This window comes from Marmota marmota, unplaced genomic scaffold (assembly GCF_001458135.2).
Source record: "Marmota marmota marmota unplaced genomic scaffold, marMar, whole genome shotgun sequence".
Classification (NCBI taxonomy): domain Eukaryota; kingdom Metazoa; phylum Chordata; class Mammalia; order Rodentia; family Sciuridae; genus Marmota; species Marmota marmota.
In genome coordinates, this window is record NW_025999982.1 from 8,379,276 (window position 1) to 8,396,115 (window position 16,840).

Below are 16,840 nucleotides of genomic sequence, written 5' to 3' on the forward strand. Positions count from 1 at the left end.
TGCTAAGAACTTTGAAGTGTGGAAGTTAAAAAAGAAAAGGCTCCTGAGAAAGGGGGAGACTTGATGGGCAGGTGACCCCACAGCAGAGGAAGGGGCTCATAAATCACCCCCACCCTGCAGGCTGTCTGGGTTTTTATGGGCCCTAGGGCCCAGGCCACTTTACAGAACATCATTCAGAATTTATAGACTCTTGTCACTGTCCTTCCCAGCTCTTTTATTTAGTTGCCTTAGAAGCAAGCCTGGCATTAATAGTGTCTTTGCTGCCTGTCCAGGGAGATGCAGCCTGTTCTGCATTCAGTCCCCAGCTGGTGGGAGGAGGAGCTGGACGTCCACCGAGAACTCCGGTGTGGAGCCCTGTGGGCACCTATTGTCAGCAGATGTGCGGCCAGCAGGCAGGCAGAGATGCCTCCTCTACCTGTGGGGAAGGATATGATAATGACAACGACATCAAATGAAACAGGAGCCTAAGTCCCCCCCACTCACTAGATATCTGGCCCTGTGAGGACCTCACATTTACACATCAGTCTGAGCACCACCATAGTGGGCTGGAGGCCTCCTACGCTGTTATCACCCAAGGAAACAACACTGAGAAGTGCCAGATGAGAACCCCCAGGAAACCTAGTCCTGCCCTGCCCCCATAAGCAGTGTGACTTTTGCTAAGAAACCTGGCTTTTCTGAGCTTCAGTTTTCTGCTCTTGATACGGGGTTAAAAGTACCTGCCCTGACTACTCCCCAGGCCACGGGGATGAAGAAATGAGACCATGCACACGTCAGAAAATTTGGAAAAGATAGGTTGGGAGTCATGGCAGAGGGGTCAGGAGTTGGGGCGCTGCTTCCAGATAGGGCCCCAACCCCAACCCAGCCACTTCCTGGCTGTGTGACCCTGAGCACATTACTTTACCTCTCTGGGTCTCGGTTTTCTCTGGTTTCATTGGATAAGAAGGCCTAATTCACAAAGTTTTGGTGAGACTGACATAAAATAGGATCTAAAGTCTGCCACTTTAGATGAGCACTCTGCAAGGGCAGCGGACATCAGACCAGTGGGTTCAATCCCAGCTCAGCCACATGTTTGCTGTGTGACCTGGACGGGGTGGCCAACTCATCCCAGTTGACCTGGGAGTTTCCTCATTTTCAAATTGGAAAGAGTTCTGCCTCTGGAATCCCCCGATTCCAGGAGCCCACGACAGCTCCTGGAGGAGTGTCACTGCTCCGTGGAGCTCTGGTCCCCACATCTGCATCTACTGGGCAAAGGCAGGCGGGGACAAGATGAGAGGTGCGGGGCGCTCTGTAGCCGGTGCTTGTGCTTTGCTCACGACCACCCTTGGGAGCGGGGCTGGGATTAGCCCCCTTGTACAGAAAGGGAAACTGAGGCTTGGGAGACTTGCCCCAGATCACACAGCTCCTCAGTGGAACCGCTGAGGTTTCGTCCAGGCTGCCCGACCTCCTGCACAGCTAGTGCTCAACAGCAGTAGAGGGGAACATAAAACAGCAAGCGCCTGACCCTTTGAGTCATCTCCCTAGCTAGTGTCCAGCACAGCTGGAGACCCTGAACCCACGGGAGGGTCACTTTGTCCTTCACACCTACCTTGCTAAGGGCCCCATTAGCAGGGCAGAGTGGAGAGGAGTGGGGCAGGGAGTCACCCAGGGAACCCAAAGCCCACCAAAGCCCAGATGTGCAGACCCCCTGTGAACCTCTGCTCAGACGCAGGAGACCCAGGCGGGCTGGCAGCGGGCAGTTGCCCTCGGGCTGTGTGCCCTGGGACCTGGGCCCAGCTTGAGGATGAGCCTCAAAGCCAGGCAGCTTTGCCTCCATTACAGCCCAAACCCAAAGGTCAAGGATACTGCAGAAAACAGTCCCAAGAGACCCTTGGGGGGCAGGGGCAGGGTGTCAGGACAGCAGCCTTCCCTGGCACAGGAGGAAAGGGAAGGGCAGTCCCTGCACCACCCATCAGGACCCCACACCACTAGTCTGCATTTGCCCTCTGCTCCTGCTGCAGGGCAAAATGGCAACCTTTGGGACCCCAGGCACCTGAGGATATTGGGGTCAGAGCAGGGCAGCCCTTAGCTTTGAAGGCATTTCCTGATGCTACTAGGTTCTCCAGGATGTTCCCTAGGTGTAATGAGACTCCCCTGCAATGGAAAGGTGTTGCAGAACAGGAAGCCTCTTTGTCATTCTGTGAAGTCGATCCACCCCTCTGCACCCTCCCACCCCAGCAGGACTCAGGATCAGAAGCATGAACCCCCCCTTAAGAATATGGGCTAAAGAGCCCATTCAAACTGGGGTTTGAATTCAAGTTCTGCCCTCTTCCTAGCTGTGTGACCTTAGGCAAGCTCCTTAACCACTCTGGGCCTCCACTTCCTCCCCTGTGAAATGAACTAAGAAGAGGACTCAGCACACGGAATTAATGTGAGGCTAAGGATGAGTGCAGAAAGCTTACAGGGGAACAGAGCCGGGCTCACCATTAGCATTCGACACCCAGAGCCGTCCTTATTATGGTACAATATCATATAATCCGAGCATGACCTGGTCATTCCATTAGCCTCTCTGAGTGCGGGTGTCCTCATGTTTAAATGGAGCCAGGTCCGCATGCCCTACTTCCTCATGGTGTGGGATCCAGAGGAGATAAGCAGGGTTGTATGAAGAGCTTTATGATGTAGAAAGTGCCGCGGGCCGGGAAAGGCAGGAATGGAATATGAACCCTAATAAATACAACGCAGTGTAAACAGGCTGCCACAGCCGCGATGCAAGGGGAGATAATGCCCTGCATTAACGCCTGCATCCAGAGAGGGACAAGACGGATGGCAGAAGGGATCGCGGCAGAGAAAGGGCGAGCGAGACGGGCCGAGCATGAGGGCTGCACCGGGCGAGCGGGAATCGATGTGGTTCTGTAATTTAAAAACCAATATACAGTAAATATCAGCCCCGCTGCAGAGCGGCAGCCCGGCAGGGTGGCCGGGCCCCAGATAACTCACGCCCCAGCCTGGCCAGCCACCTGCCAGCCTCTCCTGCCGCTGACTCTGATTCATTGCTGTCTCCCTCTCCCCTCCTGGGGTTGGGATTTTTTTTTTTTTTTAATTCAGAAGCTGCGGTACCTGCCGCGCCTCCCTAATTAGATGCCGTATTTACATGGCCTGAGATTGACAGGACAGGCTGATCACAGCGTCCAGGAAGTGTGCTTGGGGCCCAGATGGCTACCCCAGAGAAGGAGCCCAAGTTGGGGCTCAGGTCCCAGCAGTCTGGAGTGGCTGGGTGTCCTGTGCGTCAGCGGGGTCCCATTCTGGCTTTCACTGCCCACCCCCTTCAATTTCTGTGGTCACAGCCCCACCACTGCCCTAAATCCCTCCCTGGACACTGACCCCTGCACCCATCTTCCCAGGAGGTCCTGAAACTCCAGCCCACAAGCATCCCTCCTCTGGTCTGGATGCACCCGGGGGGCGGGGGGGTGTCCTCAGTCCCTCTGCAGGGTGAATGGGTTCAAGGACCAAGGCCATTTCCTTGGCCCAGATGCTCCTTCAATCCCCAAAGTCCCAGGAACCCTTTCCACCCACCACCAGAGCAGCCCTGGGGACAGGGAGCTGGGGGAGGGGGGCAGGAATCCTGCCCCCAGGGAAGCAGCTTCCAGGCCAGGCTGAACCACCATGGCTCCTTCCCTAACAGAGACCCACAGTCCAGCCTCCTCCCTCTGACCCTGCTCATGCCCTTCTTCCCCCACCTCTACCCCACCCAATACACCTTCAACAGCTCCAGGACATGGTGCTATTATCATAGCCCCTCCCAGGGCATTTATGACAGTTTCCAAAGGCTCCAAATATGCCTGTCCTGTGGCCCTGCCACCAAATCCCACCCCCGAGGGGCCATGCTATGTAGACGCAACAGCCTCTCCTCTCCTCTCCATGCCATGCAGACCCTGACCAGGCCTGAAGAGGGGTGTGGACTTCCTCCCACACTGGGCCTTATTGTTCCAGTCCAGTTCTGACCCCATCAGCCATCGCTGCCTGATGTCCTCTGCTCCCAAACTCCTGTAAGTCCTCAGCTGAACAGTGTGGTCATAAACTACGATGGAGACACCCATGATAACCCCTGTGCCTCAGTTTCCCCTCAAACAGAATCATCATGTCTGTCTGGTCTGCCTGGTAGGATTGGTGGACAGGGCAGATGAGATCACAGCACACCTGGGAACCTCCCCAGCTGCTGGGTACCTCAGTGAGCGCACCGTGGTCCCCTCCATGCTTAGGAGCACAGCATACTACTGCTCCCACTGTGGCTGCTGCTGGGCCACACTCAGCGCTCAGCAGGGGCGGGCATGTGCCAAGCGCTTTCCAGACAGTCACTCATTTAACTCTCTGGCAGCCTTATGAGAACTGTGATCATCCCCATTTTGCAGATGAGGAAACCAAGAGACAGCAAGCTGTGCACACTCACATCACCAGGGAGAGAGGACACAGTGGTGGCCCTAGCAATGACACACATGCCCCCAGAAGGATGCTGTCTCCACATATTTTGGCGCCTTCGTGTTCCCTAATAAGATGCCATGTGTGTCTGTCCCATCTTTGTTATTAGATACAAATTTCCCAAGGACAAGGGAAGGCCTGCCATCGTCACATGAAGACCTCTCCAGTACAAGAAACCTGCGTGACCATTTGCAATTACTCTGGGACTACAAGCCCAGCCTCTGGCCAGAGGTCCCACATCTGGATTCTTGCCCCAAGTACAATGGCCCTCGTTGGTCACTGCTTAGAAGCCGTGAATGCAGACACGGAGTCCAGGCTTCATGTCTATTCTAAGGTCTCTCCTCGCCCGCCTTCCCCAGCTCAGTCCTTATGACGTAAGTACCCAAGCCAGGAGGAAGATTAAATGGTTCCTTTGGGGACAGCTGCCCCTACATTGGGACAACGGCCCCAATCTCTTCATCCCTTCAGTTTCTATCTGGGTGAGAGGGTCAGATGTCAGATTAGTGTTGGGGTCGGGGGAGGGATCTGGAAAAGTAGGTTGGGAGTCTGTCTCTTAGTGGTCTTTGCCAGCACACCACCGGCAGCACCATCGGCATCATTACCACCATCACCCACATCACCACCACCACCACCACCACCACCATCAGCTTTACATCAAGCAGTTAATCATGTGTGACCTCTGGCTGATCTGAGAAAATAAACACACGCACACACAGGACTCATAAGCATGCAGATGGGGGAAGTTACCAGAAACCAGTGAAAATCGGAAACCTTCACCACCAACTCAGACAAGTCCCTCCATAGACAGGACTATAAAAATGCAGAAGATAAATCCGATCACCAAAGAGACTAAGGCTGCATGAGCTGGGGAGATGATTCAGCTTGGTGGCATCTGACCTGCTGGGGGCACATAGTAGGCATTCAATAAATGCTTGGAGAGTTAGCCTGAACAGGGGAGCACCTGTGGCCACCAAGTCACAGAAGGGCTTGACTACCACATCTTGGACTGTCAGGCTCCCTGGACCTTAAAGTGTGAAGAAGTGGAAGACGCCCTTCCGGGCCAGTAAGGGAACCCCAACTCCCCCAGCAGGCATCACAATGCAGGCCTCAAGAGGGGGTCAGGCTGAGACCATGAAAAACAGCCTGTTCACGAGGAGCAGAGCTGGATCCCTAAGGAGCAGCAACAAGAAAGCTTGACCTGACCCCAGGGACAGAGGTGGCCAGTGCTCTCTGCACTCCCCAGTGAACACCAGTCAGGACTGGGGCTGGAGTGAGTGAGTGTCTGGGGCTGACCTAGGGTGGCATTTCCCAGCTGCTGGAATTTGACATGAATAGAAGCTCCCAGCAGCCTGAGAGGAAGGAGGGAAGGAAGGAAGGAAGGAAGGAAGGAAGGAAGGAAGGAAGGAAGGAAGGAAGGACAGACCACCAAGCAAGATTAAGAAAGCACACGTGTCCTGGCCAAGAAGCATAGAAGGCTCCAGGGCCAGCTCCACCACCCCAATGTGGCATCCAGTCTCCCATCACTAACCAGGGACAGAATACGCCCTTCCCGTTTCCCACAGTCGTTCTGCAGAGCGGAGAGTGCCTGGGCTCTGGAGTGACGGAGCAATCTCTGGGACGGGACCAGAGGTCTGGGTTCTCATCCTGGCCCTGCTGCTACCTGGCCTCACTCAAATCTGAGCCAGATTCCTTATCCACAGAGAGAAGAACCCCTGTCCTACTGAGCGGCTCAGGGCTGTGGATGGCAGACGTGCTCTTGGTAGAATGGACAGCACCTCAGGGGGGCCGGACAACATGCAGCCAGGTCTTTGATGGAGAAGTAGAGACAGTGGACAATGGGAGTGTGTGTGTGTGTGTGTGTGTGTGTGTGAATGTGTGTGCGAGGGTATGTGGAGGTGCGTCTATGCATGTGCAGGTATGTCTGCTTATATATGTGAGCGTATGTTGGGGTGTGTCTGTGTATGTGCTTGTGTTGTGGATGTATGTGACTGTGGGCATATGGATGTGTGTAGAGCCATGGGTGTGTGTGTGTTTGAGTTTGCATTTGCACACACATGTGCAGGAGTGGGGGAGGCGGGAGATACTCCCATTCAGACTGCAGCCCTGGGTCCTGCACATTTAGAACTGGACCCTGGCGAGGAGTGTGGTCACAGAGCAGTTGGGGCTTGAAGCAGAGGGCAGTGCCAGGTCAGTGGTGTCTGCAGAAGAGGATGAGAAGCAGGCCACAGGACCCTGGCAGAGTCCCCCCAGGGCGCAGGCAGCTCAGCGATGTCTCTGCTCTGAGGCTGGCCTGTAAACTCACGAATCACAGGACCAGGGTCTGAACTGGAGAGTGGCAGACCCTGCTCTACCAGTGGGCATGGGAAGGGAAAGGGGATGGCAGTGTCACTCGTTAATGCCCAGCAGAGCCGGAAGAACTCTTTCCAGGGTCCCCGTAACCCAGAGATACTCTATGACCAGCCCTCAGGGCTTTGACCTGTAGAAGACCTTTAACCTTTTACCTCTATGACCCCAGGTCACCATCATCCTCTCCCTTCTAACCCAGGACCTTTCTGGGTATAATCATGGCTTCACTACAGGGGATGTTGAATTAAGGGTTCAACTTTGCCCATCTGGGAATTTTTGATGCCTTTTTAGGATGATAGAGCCTTGTCCTGCTGCCTATGGGGTCATGTCTAAGGGTCTCCAGGGGTTCAGAAAGTCAGCCATGTTTTAACCTCATCGTAGGCATCCCCAGATCCTCAAGATCCAAGCCACAGCCTGAGTCTAGATCACTTCCCAGTTTCTCCAGATCCTACAGGCTGAGTGACAGCGTGTCACACATTTTGGGGACCAGAGCACAGAACAAGGAGACCTCCTGACAACTGTTCTGAAGCCGGAGCCTCCACAGACACACAACCCTCACTGGGGACTGGGGTAAATACCCCCAACCCCCAGCTTCCTTCCCAGGGAGTAAAGAGGGCCGAGCTGGGGGGCGGGGCGCTGTGTGGCTCTGGAGAAAAGGAACAGGACGGGTCCTGGGGAAGGGGGACGGGATTTTGCATCCCCAAGAAGTTGATTAAGGCAAGATGGAAAGGCTGCTCCCTCTGGGAAGGAGAGAGGAAGAGACGTGTGGAGGGAGAGGGGCCCTCAGCTTTCTGCTTCTGTGTCTTGTGTCCTCAACTCCAGGGGGGCCCTGCGGGGGGTGAATTCATTTGGGACATGCCCGCCATAAACATACTGAAGAGTCCAACTTTGGAACTGGGCAACCTCCTGTGTTTCAAAGTAGGACAGCCACCAGGGAGGCCCAGGCTATACCACAGGCCATCCCAAGAAGGCTGATAAATTACAGGAAACAGTCTTGTCCCTTAATCCTCTTTGACACAGTTTAACACTTATGTCTCGTCTCTACCGTTCCAATCTGTCCCTCAGGCTGCCCTTGATCCGTGGGGAGATTCAAGGAAGCAGACCCAGATCTGTCCAAATTAAGAATGCGTTGCCTTCCATTGCTTAGAAGCAAGGCCGCAAGCCTGGGTCTCCGTGGAGCCCCCCCACAATCCTCTACACAGCCTTCACTTACAGGGCCAGGAGAGGATCCAGAAAAAAGCATGGTCAGATACATCAGGGCACCTGTAGACCATGTCGTCCCGTAAGCTTTCCTGGTGCATTTGGACTCAATAGTTTAAGGAGCCAGGTGACCCAAGACAGAGTTACTTCTGGTCTTTGGCTTCTCACCTCTTTTCCTTTGACCTTCTGATCAAAGACTAGCCTTGAGTTCTGGGGCAGTGTATCCAACCTGGCCTCCCCACCCGCTTCCATCTGAAATGGAGATGCCTACTCGGGAGGTCTGGGGTGGGGTTTTTGCATCCCTGACCTGCTCCCAGGTGAGGATGAGGCTCCTATCCACACTTGAGATAGTAAGGAATCAGGGAATCTGCCCTCAGGTCACCTCCTGGGTTCTCCCTGTGCATTAATCCATCTCTTTTCCTGTTGGCCCTAAGGCATGCAGTCTCAGTGGGGGCAATATCACCCCCAACGGGGCAAAATTTTGGTTTTGGTGAGGAGGCAAAAAAAAAAAAAAAAAAACACATCTTTTGATGTGCAAAAAACAGATAAATGTACAACATAGAAAGAGATATCCAAGCCAGTAAGGTGGTGCACACCTGTAATCCCAGCAGCTCAGGAGGCTGAGTCAGGAGGATCGAAAGTTCAAGACCAGCCTCAGCAACATCGAGGTACTGAACAACTCAGTGAGAGCCTATCTCTAAATAAAATACAAAATAGGGCTGGGGATGGGGCTAGTGGTCGAGTGCCCCTGAGTTCAATCCCCAGGTACCAAAATAAAAAAGAAAGAAAGAGCTATCCAGTCTCTCTGTGGCGCTAAGATCTCCTGGGAGGCATTATCAGGAAGCAGCCTCCTTCCAGGGAGCAATAATGAAAAAATGATGGAGAAACGCTGGCCCAAGGAAGATGCCCTCTGCTCACGCCTGTGCCCTTTTCCTTCAGTGACAGCTGCCTGATTTCAGAAGTCAGTGAAGCGCGCGCCATCATGTCCTTTGCTAGCTGCCTGCCGCCAACCCCGCAACTCTCTGGAGCACGCAGTCCCTCCTGTGTAGGACCGTCACCACTCTTTGGCCACAGGCACAGTGCCTACCTGCCTGGCCCGTGATCTTACTGGCCAACCATAGTCCAGTGTTAAACCCATTCACAAGGCTCACCTTTGACGCCCAGGCCAGGGAGTCTCTACCTTTGACATTTTGCTGACTTAGTCTCAATGAGGAAGGAGTCACAGTTATGACCCAAGTGCGCTAAGGGACTTGCTTATGAAGTGCGTTCACATTCTCTGCCTGGTCCTTACAACCCTGGGGTGGGGGGCGGGTGAGCCTCGCAAGGGAAACCAGGCTTCGGAGGACAGGGTTGGCCTCCCGCCTTCACCCAGGAGGCAGAGTCAGCTGCCCTGACAGGTGGAAGTCCACTGCTCCCACCATCCTCCTGCTCACGGCTCAGAGGAGCGGTACTCAGGTGTGACGAGTGTTTTTAAACCCGAGAGGAAGGATGAGTTAGGTCAGGAAGGAGAAGCTCCAAAGTCACCTTCTCACCAGGCCAGCAGCAGTGTAGAAGTGCCCACCCATGGTGCCCACCCTTCCTCACCACAGCGTGGGGGGACGTGGTGTAGAGTAGTTAAGAGGGTAGGCTTTGAAGTCAGGAGGACATGGGAACTGCATGTCAACTCTGTCACTTACTAGCTACCCAGCAGGTACCCAACTTCTCTAACCTCAGTTTTCTCATCTGTAAAGTGGAATTAATAACAGACGATCTTACAGGATCATGAACCTTCCCTGAGATACTAATGAAGAGCCCTTAGCACTGTCTGGCACATAATAAGTGATCAAGAAACCAAAGAGGCTGATGGCCTAAGAAATTTCTCAGAATATTCATCCTACTTTTTCAGTGCCCCATCTCTGAAATGCCCCCAAATTCTTGTTGACCTTTAAGAATTTAAGAGAAAATAAAACCTGCCTTCAGGTAGCTTTGATGGGCTGTTGCTGCTCCTGTAACCCTTATCTCCTCCAGAGACACCCTCCTGATGACCCTCATCCTGAGCAGGCTAGACATGGATACCCTCCCCCATGCTACCTTTAGACCTGATCCCTGGAAAATACCTTTTTTCCAGGCCTGTATCTTAAGATTAGACAACCTTCTCCCCTGTTCTAGTTGGCCTGTGGGCACATCTGCTAAATACATATCTGGGTCTGAGCCATCTCCCAGACTTGAATGTGTCCAGCTCTGCAGGTTGGACCCGAGCCCAATAACAAGCCCTTCCCAGACCCCAGGAGAACTGGGTCCATTCCCTTGACCAGGCCTGATGCCTACTTTTTCTGTGAGGTCAGCCCTGGAGGACAGGGAGACAGAACTAAGAGAGGGCAGAGGCCAGTCCTCAAGGATATTTCAAACCCCAGACAGGGAAGGGTAACAAATGACTCTTGTGAAACTCCAAAGTGATCAAAGACAGAGGGAGAAGCAGGTGCCTGAGCCCCAGAGGGGAAATTTACTTCCCTGCTATCAATTCTCAAGTTTTCTGGAGGCCTTCCTGGAGTCTTCACGATGAGCTCATGAGCAATGGCACTGAATCCTCCTGGCAACTCCCTGGGCAGGGGCAATATCCACCATCTCTCTGAGGGCCTCTCCCCATCTCCCAATCACCCCCACCACGAAAATTCCCTCATCTCTGAGAAGGGGTGTGGCCAGGAAAACATCTGGCCATAACACATCTGCAGGGCACATGCCACTGTTTCATTGCTCCAGATGACAACCCAGAAGCTCAAGTGCTACCAAAGATGAGGCAGAGTCAGGATTTGAACCCAGACCCTCTATATTTAAGTTTTGTTCCATGATATGATAAAACTAGTCATTCCAGTAAGTTGTGTACTAAACTCCATCTCTGCCAAAGAAAAATCACAAAACACCGAAATTGTTGTAGTAGTTCTTGTTTAGATCCAAGTGCACGTAGCTAGTGCAGGGGGTTTTGTGTTTGATGTCTCTGTTTTCAGTTTAGCAACGTCCACCATCAGAGTGTGACTTCCTTGATGTCAACCATTGTGCTCAGCTCCACCTTAGGACTGGGAACTTTCTGAAAACAATTCTTTTTTTTTTTTTTTTTTTAAAGGATCACTTACCATGATTAAATGGAATTTATTCCATAAATGCAAATATAGTTCTAATTCCAACTTCACCTCTCAACTGCCTCTGGGGTAGACAGCCGTCTGGCCAGGAGCTTGGAGGCCTCTCTACACGCCCCCCCAGTGATAACAAAAGAGCAGACCTGCTCCACCCAGCAGGCTGCAGAGGCTTGGCAAGCTGGCACTTGGAGGCCAGAACCCTGAATCCTTGATTTTACTTTGGAGCTGACGCACGGATAAGAAAAGAGTTTCCCCCTTTAGTAAACCAGGGCCTGAGAGGTCAGGAAGCTGCCCGCTCTCCAGTAGCCCTGCCCCACACCATCCGCATTTCCCATCCCATCCATCTCCTTCTTCTCCTCAGCCTGGCCTTCCTAGCTCCCTGCTCACCCTCCCTTGGAACCAGACTCCTGGCCTTCTCACATTTCTGGACCTGAGGAAAGAACTGGCACTTCAGAGAAGGGAGCCTGAGCCCCAGCTCCCCTCCAGCCACCGGCAGGCACCCACCCAGTCCTGCCAGCCAGAGAGGCAGCTGGGAGCCCACCTCCTGAGAAGCACCGCCAGAGGCTGGAGCAGAACTGCCAAGTTTGCTGTTTGCATTCCCCAGGGTGAGGACCCGGAGATAAGTAATTACATCCTTGGGCAGGAATTAGACCAGAAACTCTAAATTAAGGGCTGGGCAGGGGCCTGAGAAGAACCAGGGGAGGCAGCCTGGAGGAGAGGTGGAAGGAACTCTGCACTCCCAGCCCCACACACAAGGGAAAGACAACATTCCAGCATCAGCAGAAGGGCCGGCAGCTGTCTTGATGCTTAGTGACGGATGGCTCCAAGCACAGGCCTTTAGGAGCTTCCCATCCTCCCTGCAGACCCTGACCCCTGCAGGCCCAGACAGACTGACCCCAGGAGCAAGTCTAGGCTGCGCTATGTTACTGGATATAGCTCTGGCAGCGGGTGGTGACCAGCCCAGGGCACAGCCCCAAGACTCAGTTCACTTGCTCCCAGTTCACCCATCATTCCTGCCTGGGCTGGCTCCCGACAAGTTCCAAATTGGCCCCCACCCAAATACAGGAGCCCATCAAGAACCTCTCGCCTTGGTCCCTAGGAGCTTTTCGGTTCTCTCCCCAGCTTTGCTCCTCCCTAGCAGCGGGGGTCAGTTTCCTGAAGCAGCCCCGTCCCCAAGCCCCACAAAGCCAATCAGACCATCTAGCCCACAGCTACAACCTCTCTCTCCCTCTCTCTCTCTCTCTGACACACACACACACACACACACACTTCATGATGGGCAGGGCAGAGGGTCAGCATCTATCTACAGCCTTGCTAGTAACTCCAGCTCAGAGTATAGGCTCAGACAGGCGCCCTCTCCCTGTAGGTCTGTCTGTCTGTCTGTCTGCCCCTGTCTCTGGGTGCACTTGGATTGGTCTGGCTCAGTCCCTCTGCGGTCTCTGCTCAGGCTCCCTCCTCTCTCTACCTCTCTTCGGCTTTCAGGCTGTTCTCCCAGGAACTCTCTGCCTCTGTCCTTTGTACTGGGCTGATGGGAAGATGGGCAAGACACTCCCTCCAAGGTCTGTGCAGAGCAAGACACAGTCTACCTCCTTGGTGCTTTCCAGGGCTCTTCCTCTTCCCTGCCCAAGCCAACCTTAGAACCAGGGCAGGGCTGGGTGAGAGTCAGACCTACCAACCCCGGCATGGCTAATGCCAGTTTCCATATTGCTTCATCATGCCACTCTGATGCCCCAAGCTGCACATGCACGATCCCCCATCTCTCTGCATTCGACCAAAGCCAGAATAGGGTCCCTGTGCTTGCCCTACCTGCCTCCCCAAACTGCAACCATGCCTTTCTCCCCTGGATCGGCGATCGGCACTGCATCAACCCCTCAGCACTTGGATCTACTGCACCCTACCCAGTCACCAAGCTCCGGAGTCCCCGCGCCCCCACCCAGACCCCAGCAATGGCTCTCTCCAGGCCTCGCATGTGCGGAGATGCAACAGAGTGGTCTGGTGGCAAAGTTCTCCTGCTGCTTCCAACGGTTCCGTTTGCCCGCGGCTCCCGGTCTCTCCCACCCGCTCCCGGCTTCACACGGACCCACTCTCCTCGCTCCCCGACAGTTTCACCCCCACAATCGAAAAACAAGAAAGGAAAGGAAACCTCTCGCGATAAGGATGGGTAAAAAGAGAAGGGGGTGCCCGCACGAGGATCCAGCATGAGGGGAGTCCTCAAGTGAAAAAGAAAAGGATGCAAAGTTCCCCGTTCCCTCGGGTGCGTTCAGCCCCGCGCTGAGCTCGCGCGAACACCCCGGATACCGAGACGCGGCGGCGGCGACCACTCACCTGGGCAAGGCAGCATCTACCCTCGGCTGGGAGGCTCCGAGGCCGGCTCCGCGGGGCGCTCGGGCTCCCCGGCTCGGCCACGCATCCTTCCCCGCCCGAGACAGGCTCGAGCTAAACCTCCGGCTCCGGCGAATGCAGGCAGATGGTGGCCTCCGACGTCCGCGCGGGGAGAGCCCTGAGCGGCTTATTCAGTTATATCCATGGCATTTAGCAAGAAGAAGGGTGGGGGGAGCACAACTTGTTCTCTTCTCTTCCAGGTTTAAGAAAAAAAAAAAAAAGGAAAGAAAACAGAATTCCTTCCTAGGAAGATGCCCGTAGGATTTTCCGGATCCAAGAACCCCAGGCATTCCCAGGAACCTCGGGCATCATGGAATGTGGGGTGTCTTCAAGTTCAGACGAGCCTGCCGGGGTGTGTGTGTGTGTGTGACAGTGTGTGTGTGTGTCAGCGAGAAGGAGCCAGGCACTCACACCCACACGCACACACACAAACACACTCCCCCGCACTCCCCGCAAGCACACTGCCCCCCCACGCGTGCGCGCACACGCGCGTACTCAGTCTCTCTCGCGCTCTCTCACACACACACACACACACACACACACACACACACTGTCTCTCTCCCACAGAACGATCACACGCACAGATCCGGAAGGGAGCTGGGCGGGCTGCGGAGGCAGCGCAGGGCCAGCAGCGGAGAAAGCCTACCGGCCGAAGGCGCCCAGGAGCCCGGCGGCCGTGCGCTCCGTCCGCCGGCGCCGGCTGCTGCCGCCTCAGTGGCGGCCGCGCTGCGCAGCCGTCAGCCCGCCGCCTGCCGGAGGAAAACCCGACCGCGCCGGCCAGGAGCCGAGGTTGGGGGCTGGGAGGATCGCGCCCACCCAGCCCTGGAGCCCGGCTCTGAGTCCGCACCCTAGCGAGAGACCTGCGAAAAATCAGCGCCTGGTGCATGCACACTCACTTCGACTTTTCGTGAATATTACAAGAACCCATGGTGTTTAACAGGATCGCGAATCTTTACAACTCTTAGCTTGTTTGATCTTCTCAGCAACCCCGTTTGACATAAGGAGGAAAAAGACTCAGAAGAACAACGCGACTTGCCCAAGGCACGTGGTAGATAGTGGCGTCCCTACTCAAAGCAGATGATGGGTTTGGAATCAAAAGGCCGGGATGTGGCCAGGGTCTCTTCATCTTTGATTACCCCCTCTGCCCACTGGGATAATAACAGCCAGTTCCTGGGGAATGCAGGACTGGGCTCTGCCTTCCTGGGTTCCCAGGAAGTGCACCTTTCCCATTGAAGGAGATCCGTTGTCAAGTCCTACTCATGCTCCAGGGGCAGGGAGAATGTCAACATCCATTGGCATATGATGGTGGCCAACATCCCATGCACCTGTCCCAGTTACCCACAGGGAGGCACATGTGGCATGTGGATGAGTCTCTGCAGCACAGCACTGGCTCAGCTGGATTAATGTGTAACCTTAGACACAGTCTCCTGTCTAGGCACATGGGAGGGTGCATAGATGCAGAAGCCCACGCAGCTAATTACCAAGCACTGAGTACCCAGGAAAGCTGCCACACGGGCAGGCTACAGACCCTTGAAGACAAACCTTCCCTGCCAGGATTCTGGAGAGCCTGGGGTGGGGAGAAGGGTGTGGCCAGGAAGAAGCACAAGGTGTAGCAAGGTGGGCTGGCCCTGGGGAGAAGGAAGCTAACTCAGGCAAAGTGAGGCACAGAAAAGGTGGGGAATAGAGGAAGAAAATAAAAATAGGAAGGGAAGGGAGAAGGAAGGGGGAGTTGAGTAGGAGGTCCAGGGAGAAGCTGGAGGGCATGTTGAAGGGAGGAGGAAGGGGAAAGGGAAAAGGAGGGAGAGGTGAGAATGGAAGAGGGTGTTTTCCTCCCTTCTAAACTCCACTATAGAGGTGGAGTCTCCCTGGGGGAGGGGAAAGGAATGGAGATAGGAACTGCAGTCCCAGCTCAAGTCTCTGAATTCCCCCAAGAGTGGGGGCAGCAAGTTAGGATACTTGCATGCTCCACAGTCATCCTTAAGAGGACCAGAATGGAGTGGCAGAAATACAACCAGGCGGCCACCAGAGCAAAAATGGAACTGTTCTGGGAAAGGTTAAAAAAAAAAAATGAGAAGGGGCGGGACACAGGAAAGATGGCCCAATCCCTGCTCCGGAATAAACCCTCATACCCTATCAGAAAGTTTTCCCTGGTCAGAGAAGGAAATGTGGATATTTTTGAAGAGTCAGACCCTGGATCAGGGGTAATTTAGAGACTGGCTCTGCTGAGCACGAGCTAGGAATCAGGTGGATAGGAAGCTTGCCATGGTTTCGGAAGAAGGGGTGATGTGACAAGTTCCTTCCCCTTAAAGGGTTTGGATATGTGCTTTGTAAGAGCCTTTCCAGTTCTGATGACCCTGGAGCAACCTCGGCATATGGATGGGGGCCCAGATGCATCTTAGGAGGCCAACAGAAAACCAGTGCAGCCGCCATAGGGCAGATAGCAAGGAAAATCCCCAGAAAATAATCCACATTCGGATCATGGAAAGGTGAGTGATGGTAGATTTCTTGTTCCCTTGAGCAAGCCCAGAGGGTGGGGTATGGACACTAACATGGCACCTGGCTGCTTGTTCTGGTCACTAACCACAACAGTGAACCAGGGCTTGCTACTATGTAATACCATGTTTCTGTATGAGACAGGGATGTCACACTGAAGTCATTCTAATGATGGGCATTTGGATTCTCCCCCATTTTCACTCTTCTAATAACCCTGAGATGAACATCTTTGTATTTAAGTCTTTGCCCACATTCTTGTTTCTTTAATCAGCCAAGACCCCCTGAAGTGGAATCACTGTGTTAAGGGTATGATCATTTTGAAGGCTCTTTGAACACACTTCTTTGTTTCGGTTTTAGAGTCAAGGCACTGAAGTGCAGGGTCGATAAATGATTTCCCAGAGAGCGCCCAGCAGGAGCCTAAGGATGTTTCCGCTCACCCTCTTACTGTTTCCATGGGGTAGAGAATGCCTTGGGTTCCAGGCTGCACGCCAAGGTCACTCTCCATCCTTCAATATGACTCTAAAACTCCAGTGTGAAGAAAGTTCCAGCTCCATGTGCTCCCAGTCCAAACTCACCCTCCTTGAGGCCACCTACTCTCCCGGGCATTCCTCATCAGCCTTACCCTACTGCCGGAAGCCCTGACTCCCTGGCTGTCCCATAAGGACCAGTCCCCTGGCACACTTCAGAGCATAGAGCTGACTCCCAATACCTGCTTGCTACCTGGAATCTAATAAGGAGATGGCCTAACAGGGGCTGGAGGTGGAGAGACACTCAGCCTGGGGAGAAGACTGAATTAGCCTGGGTCTACACACCCATAGAAGCACCCCAGTGCAGAGGATGAAGGTGTACTGTGC

General features: G+C 54.1%; 1 protein-coding gene across 1 annotated transcript in view; it reads right to left on the bottom strand.

The window, feature by feature from the left end:
• Positions 1-14,360, bottom strand: part of Lrfn2 (leucine rich repeat and fibronectin type III domain containing 2) — a 165,834-nt gene extending 151,474 nt beyond the window's left edge. The window contains exon 1 of the mRNA XM_015487693.2: positions 13,437-14,360. The gene's annotated coding sequence lies outside the window, so the exon portion shown is untranslated. The remainder of the gene's footprint in view (positions 1-13,436) is intronic.
• Positions 14,361-16,840: the final 2,480 nt, after the last annotated feature.